General features: G+C 37.4%; 1 non-coding gene across 1 annotated transcript; it reads right to left on the reverse strand.

The window, feature by feature from the left end:
* Positions 1-538: 538 nt before the first annotated feature.
* LOC142442145 (small nucleolar RNA SNORA4) lies at positions 539-676 on the reverse strand. Its single transcript, XR_012783381.1, has one exon. It is a non-coding gene; the product is annotated as a small nucleolar RNA SNORA4 (small nucleolar RNA).
* Positions 677-8,601: the final 7,925 nt, after the last annotated feature.

Raw genomic sequence — 8,601 nt, forward strand, 5'->3', positions numbered from 1 at the left:
ATCATATCATCTACAAATAGTGAGAATTTCGCTTCTTCTTTGCCCAATTGTATTCCTTTGATTTCATTTTATTGTCTCATGGTTTTGGTTAACACTTGCAGCAGAATGCTGAATGGTGATGGCCGGCATCCTTGTGTAGTTCCCACTTGCAAGGTAAATGCGTTCAGTTTTCCTCATTGACTGAAATATTGGCTGTTGGTTGTATTGTACACAGGAATTTCCCTTCGAGTTCTATTATATTGAGTGTTTTGAGTGCATTGATGCTGGAGCCAAACCTTTCTTTGGAGATCCTCTGGTTGGTCTCAAATCCTCAAACTTCTGCTTAGAAGTCGAGCACATTAACCATTTTTATACCTTCATGGGCTATCTATCTAGCTATCTAGCTATGTACCTATCTGTGTGTGTGTGTGTGTGTGTGTGTATAAATATTTATGCTTGGGAAAAATACTTATGTTTTACAGTAAGGTTATCTAAATAGTTTTGTAATTTTAGACTCTGATTTAATACATGGAGATGATTTATCTTTTTTAAAAAAAATAATGTAAGCCACAAAATAGTAGTGAACTCTACTAAGTGGCATAGCCCTCTGGGGAGTGTGGCCTCTATTTTCCCAAATAGCCCAAACTGGTAGGAATTATTAAAAAAAAACCTTGCCACAAAAAATAACTTTTGGTAGGAGATGATTTTTCTTAAGCAAATTTAGCTATAAGCTTAAAGACATCAAAGTCCATCTTAGATGTAATTTTTTGCCAGCCTCCTATATAGGAGAGTAAAAAACCTACATTTCAGAATCAGACTAACCTGTGTCATTAGAAACACATAAAATTGCCAACTCCAAACCAACATAGAGAAGCATGCGGTGCTAACAAGAGCTGGCAGCTTCTGTGCCTGTGTTAGTTTCTACTAATGTCTTTGTATGACACATTTCCTGCTATTGTTTTTAAATATTCCCTTAGCTGCTGTGCTTATAGCTTTAAAGGGTCTCTAGTGAACCTGTAAATAATTAAAGACACATTAGCTCCCCAGAGGGCCGCCATGACTCCCTGAACAAGCCAAGATGCCTAGAGACCTAATCATACAATTTCCGTAAGAAATAGTCTCTCTTTGAAGAAGTCACATCACTCAGCAATGAATCTTATAATTACTCACAGCAGTTTGCCTCAGGCTCCACAACATCCAATTCACAGAATTACAGGTAATTCGTGTCAAAAGAAGACTAGCTGGTTTTAAGGAATAAATGACAATACCAACCATTAGAACTCTATTGGGGTAGACCCTCTGTTTTAGAGTTTCAGGAGATTTGTATTTGTTATTAATGTTCTATTCGGCTTCCTTTGACTGTTTGTAAAGATTTTGTAGAGCAAAACTAATCAAACTGTCAAAGAATCAAGACAAATTTTGAAGAAATACTATTAGGACTAACCATTCTAAGAGAATAAAGACGAGTCAGATCAATTTTTAAAAAGTATAACATAAAACCCTATGAAATGAACAAAGGGAAAAACAACTTTTTTTTCTTATTGATTAAAAACAAATTGTTAAGTATCTAGAACCAGGAACCAGGGGGTGGGCCCAAACTAGATCAGGTGGGTTTAATCCAGCCAATGCAACCAGCACCATCGACCACGCCTCCCAGCCAAGGGCCCCCAAGGCCATAACTTGGAGACCACCTGCATCTTTTTCCAGCTGCCCCTCTGCCTCTTACTCAGCCTTGCCACAGTCTCCCGGCCTCAGGCCGCCATGTGTGGGTGTGCAGTCTCGTGACTTGCCCAGGTGCAGTGGCTATGAAACTTGGAACTTCTCTGTCCTTCGTAAAAACCCACTTGGATCACAAACCAGGCTTTGGGTGAGTTCGCTCTCATGACAAAGCCAAGAACCGAGGTATTTCCCACCCAAGAAACCTGACAAAATGATTTCTCTTGCCAGAGAGAATGTTAGCAGTTTGGAAATCTGATGTTACTTGTCTCAGGTCAGAGAAAGAACCCAAAAAGACACTGAAGCACTATTTAAAATCAAGTGCTTGCTCTCCAGAAGTACATAGACTTATAAAGGTTCTTTGAAAACAGGTTAGGGGAGGCTAATGGACATCTAAACATAATTTTAACTATAGTTTTGCTAAACGGTGTGACAAATATTACTGCAGTTTAACATCAATTGAGTTGTTTACAATTTTTTACAGTTGTATCATGCTACCATTTAACTTGTATCACAAGCACTTAAAAATGGCTGTATTGTTTGAGGACAGTGGGCTACACACTGAGCTATTAGGTTCAAGGTCAGCAGTTCAAACCCACTATCCCCTGTAAGGGAGAAATCTGAGTATCTGTTCCAAAAATGATTTACAGCTTTGAAAACCCTATATAAGATCTCTATGAGTTGAGCATGACTCCAAGGCTGTGAGTTCAGTTTGGGTTTTATAGAAACCAGAAGAAAATTAGAGTGCTGTGGGTGGGTTTGTTGATGTTAGAATAATGGAGAGTGGGGGTCTGGGTGACCTTGGGCAATAGGTCTTGCATTGCTGTGGAGACACACTATCCTTTCCCCTTTGCATATCTGGAGGAGGTCAGAGGTGACCCTCACACCATCTCCTCACCAGTTATGACGGCTTACAACCACTTTAGTATTGGGAGTAATATGCAGTATATACAATGTTGCAGCCTGTGATTGGCAGCTGCTATCATCCTCAGATGTAAAGTTGACAACTCCCAAATGCAAAGATGTATAAAGATACTAACAGTAGAAGGCATTGATAATGAAAACTGAAGACAAAAAGAAGTACCCAACTTGCATCAGGACCAACTTAAGATGGAGTAGTTGTGATGAAACTCTATCCTAAATTGGGGACTAACTATATTCAATTTCTTTCTCTGTTTTTCAATAATATCAGTTCATTCCATCTATCCTTTAATATATTAAGATCATGTCATCTTAATAATTTATAACAAGTTAACTTTTTATTTAATATTATCCTAATAATTTCTTAATTTTTTGTTTGGGTAGAATGTTTTTTGCTTTGTATAAATATTTTTAAGTTATGTAAATTATTTTTCTATTTGCTGTTAAGACTTTTAAGTTTAGAATATTGTTTAGAAAGTCTTGTACAACTAATAGAATACACTATATTAAAACTTGTGTATGTTTCTTTGAGGTATGTTGAGATATTCTTTTTCTATAATCTACTCTAGAGTATGTCCTTTTGAAAAGATGTATCTAATCTAGACAGTCTACTCAGTAGTTTCTAGGTAGTCTCTTCTTAAATTCATACAAGTGCTCATATTTAATTGTATTGTAATATCAAAATCATGACTTGGGAATGACAAGACAGCACTCTTGGAAAATTGAAAGAGGAAAAATTAATTAGCTGGCCACCCAGAGGAATCGGGTGACCTATTGGGTCAGTTGTGAGGATTTAGATTTTCTTTACATTGAGTTGTAAGTGCTTGAACTTCATCAGCAAATGCTTCAAGTCCAACTCACTTTCAGCAAGCAAGATTGTGTCTTCTGTATATCTCAGGTTGTTATAAGCCTGTCTCCAATCCTGATGCTGCATTCTTCTTTATATAATCCAGCTTCCCTGATGATTTGATAAACATAGAGAGTGAGCAATATGGTGAAAGTATGCAACATTAATGCACACCCTTCTCTATTTTAACTCATGCACTATTTCTATGCTCTGTTCACACAGCTCCCTATTGATACATGTTGAGGTTCCACATAGCACAATTTAGTATTCTAGAATTCCCATTCTCAAAGCTGGCGATAGTGTGTTATGGTCTACAAAGTGCAATGCCTCTGCAAAGGCAATAAAACACGATTTTCTAGCATGCTCTGTTTTCAGCCAAGATTCATCTTATGACAGCAATGATAGCCCTCGTTTCACACCTTGCTCTGAATCTAACCTGAATTTTTGGCAGTTTCTTGTCAGTGTTGTGCTATAACCATTGTTAGATGATCTTCAGTAAAATTTTACTTACATACATAATTTTGTTCTAAAATTGCCCATTCTATCGGATCATCTTTCTTTGGAATGGGTACAAATATGAACCTCTTTCACTCGGTTGGCCAAGTAGCTGTCTTTTGAATTTTGGGGAACAGAATATTGAGTGCTTTCAGTGCTTCATCAGCTTGTTGAAACATTTCAACTGATATTCCCTCAAAACCTGGAGCCATGTTTTTGTTTAATGTTTTCAATGTAGCTTCAACATCTTCCTTCAGCACCATTGGTTCTAGCTTATTGGTTCTACCTCTTGAAATGGTACAGTGACTTTGTGTATTCTTTCCATTTTCTTTGGATACGTCCTCTATCATTTAACATTTTTCCAATAGAATCTTTAATATTGTAACTCAAGGCTTGAATATTTTCCTGAGTTCTTCCCATTGTAGATATTCTGACCATGATCTTCCCTTTTAGTTTTCTAAATCTTTGTCTTTTTACATTTCATTATATTATTTGACTTTGTGTTTTTGAGCCACCCTTTGAAAATTTCTATTCATCAATTTTACTTCATCCTTTCCTCTATTTGCCTTAGCTACTCTACCATCAAGAGCAAGTTTCAGATTCTCTTCTGGCATCCAGGATGATCATTTCTTATTTTCCTGTCTTTTTAATGATCTTTTGCTTCCTTCATGAATAATAGTCTTGATCCCCTCCCACAGGTCATCAGGTCATCTGTCATTAATGTTCAATGCAACAAATCTGTACTTGAGATGCTCTTAAAACTCAGGTGGGATATATTCAAGGCAGTGTTTTTGACTCTAATAAACTTGTTTTAATTCTCTTCAACTTAAACCCGAACTTAGATATGAGCAAATGATGGTCTGTCCAACAGTCCACCCCTATCCTCATTTTAGTTGCTTATATTGAACTTCTCCATTGTCTTTCCCCTCAACTGTAGTCGATTTTATTTCTGGGGATTCCATTTCAAGAAGTCCAGGTGTAAAGTTACCTTTTGTGTTATTGAACAAGAAGAAAGGGTTGTTGAAGAAGTTGTTGTGATGAAGAAGTTGTTGATCTTACAAAATTCTATCATGTGAACTCCGATTTAATTTCTCTTACCAAGGTCATATATCCCAAGCACTTTCACGTCCTCTTTGTTTCTAACTTTTGCATGCATTCCAGTCATCAGTAATTACCAATGCAACTTGATTGTATGTTTCATCTACTCAAGATTAAAGAAGATGACAAGATGCTTCAGTTTCTTCATCACTAGAGTTCATGGTTGGTTCATAAATTTGAATGATAGTTGTATTGACTGGATTTCCTTGTAGGCAGATAGACAATATCCTACTACAAACAGCACTGCATTTTAAGATAGTTCTTGAAATTTCCTTTATGATGATCAATGCAACACCATTCCTTGTGATAATTACACAATGTTGGCAGTTCTGTAAAAGTTTGACAGTTGTGTACTGACCTGCTTATCTTCCATTTTGTGATCTTCGGTGATCATCCTTCATGTTCTCATGACTCGATTTTCACATTAACAACCCAATCTTTGAAACTTAGCAATGTTTGCAACTGAAGACAGGATATGTTTGCTTCATATTAGGCATTGAGGAAGCTTAATCCATGAATTAATCCTCCTCAAAATTCTGTGAGATGAATATTATTTATCATCATTATCATAATGATGAGAAAAGCGCTGATTAAAAGGATTAAATGATTTGCTAAAAAAAACACAGAGGACAATATTCAAATTGGAAAATTTGAATCGACACTTGAGCACTTAGTTTCTACAACTATTTTCTATTTAGAGAGCTAGCACAATGTCTACATTTTAGGATTTTTTTGGAATATCCCTATCAAAGAATTATCCTGGAGGATAAGGAATATAGTGTTCATCTTTGCATTTCCTTGTGTGTAGCATAAGCGCTGGCATATAGAAAATGATGGAAATTGTTTAATAAACTATGTTTTCTGTGATGATTGTGATAAACATTCAACTAATTCAACTAATGTTTCAACAATTACTGTAGACGATTTCAAATGAAATAGAAACAATAGGGCTTTTCTCAGAGAAATTATAGCCTACATGGAAACTTAAACATTTAAACTAACAAGACTGGAAAATCTTTATAAAATTATCTACTTAAAACCCAAGAGATTCTATTGCTAAGGAAAGAAATCAAGTTTATTCGCAAATGACTGAACAAATACATAGTTTTTCTAATCATGCTTTTTGTTAAATTACCAAATTGAATTTCTATTAAGAAATGTAGTGTGAACCATAGATTCGGAAGCTGGTTATTACAGAGAGGAAAGCCAAGATTAAGGACACAGTTTTGTCAGCCAGCCTGTTAACCTAGAACAGCCAGAGTTTTGTGGCTCAGTTCTCTTTCTGAGGGTAAGTTTTGATGTTACGTGATAGCAGTATGAGAAAAATGAAGTGTCTGTGACAGACCTTGAACTGTGTCATGACTGCGTTTCAATGGAAGTATGCTGGATACATGGGACCTTCAAAAAGTTCATGAAAAAATGTGATGAAAGATAATTATTTGTTTACAAACATTCTGAAACCCCATTATAGACTAATATTTCATTCCGGGGGGGGAACATGATAACACTACACTCAAAGCTTGACTTAGCAAAGAATGCTCCCATATTATTTCCTGAATTTATTTCTCTCTACTTCATTCTTGTGCCAAAGGTAGACACAACTCTTATTCATGTAGAAAGGAAAATAATGGGAGATTTTTCTTCAGATCTCAGTTTCTCCATAGTAAGAAAGTTAATTAAGGAATTAAAACTATGTATCAATCTCTCCTTCCATATATATGAAAAGGAAAAAAATCTCAAATCTCTCTTCCTTCCTGCCATTTTTAAATGGTATGGTCTTTTCTGTTAGCAAACAAAACAGAAAAATATATATATAACCCATAAAAACTCACTTGGATTACAAAAAAAAATCTTATATACTCAAGTAAATCTGACCTGAATATCAGCCAAGACACCTAATTTTACCACAAAAAAACCCCCCAAAAAAACCGCATTAGAAATGTGCTGACATTGCCGCATGGGAAGAATTGGAGGAAATCATGCTAAGTGAAGTAAGCCAAGCACAAAACGGCAAGGACAACATGAGTCCACTGAAGTAAGCTTAAAATGGGTAGGAGGCGGGGCATAGGGGAAAAGCTACCACATGCATGCATCTCTGGAGTGATGTCCGGCAACTATGGCAGGGGCCAAAACCAATCTAGCAATATATACAGCAGTCAACTAATAAGAGGGGGAAGAAAGAGGGAAAAAAAGAAGTCATAGGTAGTAGGGGGAGCAGGACACTAATCCGCCCAAGGGGAGGGTATTTTTTATATCTCCAGAGGAGAAGGAGAGAGAGAGCAGGCTTCAACCTGATGCACCAAGATGTGAATACATGTGCCAGGGAACCAATATAGAGGTCTTCAGGGCTGGCCCCAATCCCAACTATGAAGACACCACCCACCCTCAGAAGACTGTACTTCAAAGGACAGTACTGGGCTATAGCTTGGAGAGAGGGGGGTGTCTGATTAGAGCACACAGGAGAAATGAAAAAAGAGGCAAGGGGAGGACATCCTGGCCCACCAAGCCCCGAGGACGAGATTTCTTCTCGAACAGACAAAACACAGAGAGGACCATAGGGTGGCCCCATCATGAGACATGACGTCCCTCACTAAGCTATAGTGCTGCGGGGGACAATACTGGAGACACTGTGAGAATTGTGCACAATCTGACCCCATCATGCTGGGGTGACATACTAAGGTCATGCAACAGAACAGCAAGGGAAGCAAAGTGATCCCAGGGAAATACCAAATCCCAGGGGGATGCCAAATATAGACCATGGCGACAGTGTGGCAATCCATCTGACTAGACGGGAAAACGCTCATAAAGGTGAACAAACAGAACTTGAACTCTTTATAGGCCTTTTCATTTTTGTCACTGGCTTTCTTTTTGTTGTTGTTGCTATTGTTTTGTTGGTCTTGACTTCCTTTGTTGTTTTACTTGGCCCTGCCAGGTTTTTTTGCACTTATTAATGTAACTGCATGTCTATCAAGATAAGATAGGCAGGATAAATAATTCGGAGATGAAAAGAACTAAGCCAATGGTTCTGGGGGGATATGGGAGAAGGGGAGGTGAGAGAAAGGAAGTGGAGCAGGGGAACAAACCCAGGGACAAGGGATCAACAAGGGAACTAAAATAAACAGAGAGAAGTGCATAGGAAGCCTAATGGGGCTTAACCAAAGGCAAGATAGAGAGAGGAATTACTAAATCCAAATGAAGGCCGAACATGATGGTGGGACAAGAGGAAAGTAAAAGGAAATAGAGGAAAGAACCATGATGCAAAGGCCATTTATAAAGGTCTAAATACAGGCATGTGCACATGTAAATATATATATATATATAATGATAGGGAAATAGAACTATGTATTTATATAGCTATATGTTAAGAATTAAGGTTGCAGATGGACATTGGGCCTCAATTCAAGTACTCCCGCAACAGAAGAACACTTTGTTCTAACAATCTGGCATTCTATGATGCTCACCTACCCGACATGATTGCTGAAGACAAAATGGGTGCATAAGTAAAAGTGGTGAAAAAAGCTGATGGTGCCTGGCTATTGAAAGAT

The sequence above is a fragment of the Tenrec ecaudatus genome, chromosome 2 (assembly GCF_050624435.1).
Source record: "Tenrec ecaudatus isolate mTenEca1 chromosome 2, mTenEca1.hap1, whole genome shotgun sequence".
Classification (NCBI taxonomy): domain Eukaryota; kingdom Metazoa; phylum Chordata; class Mammalia; order Afrosoricida; family Tenrecidae; genus Tenrec; species Tenrec ecaudatus.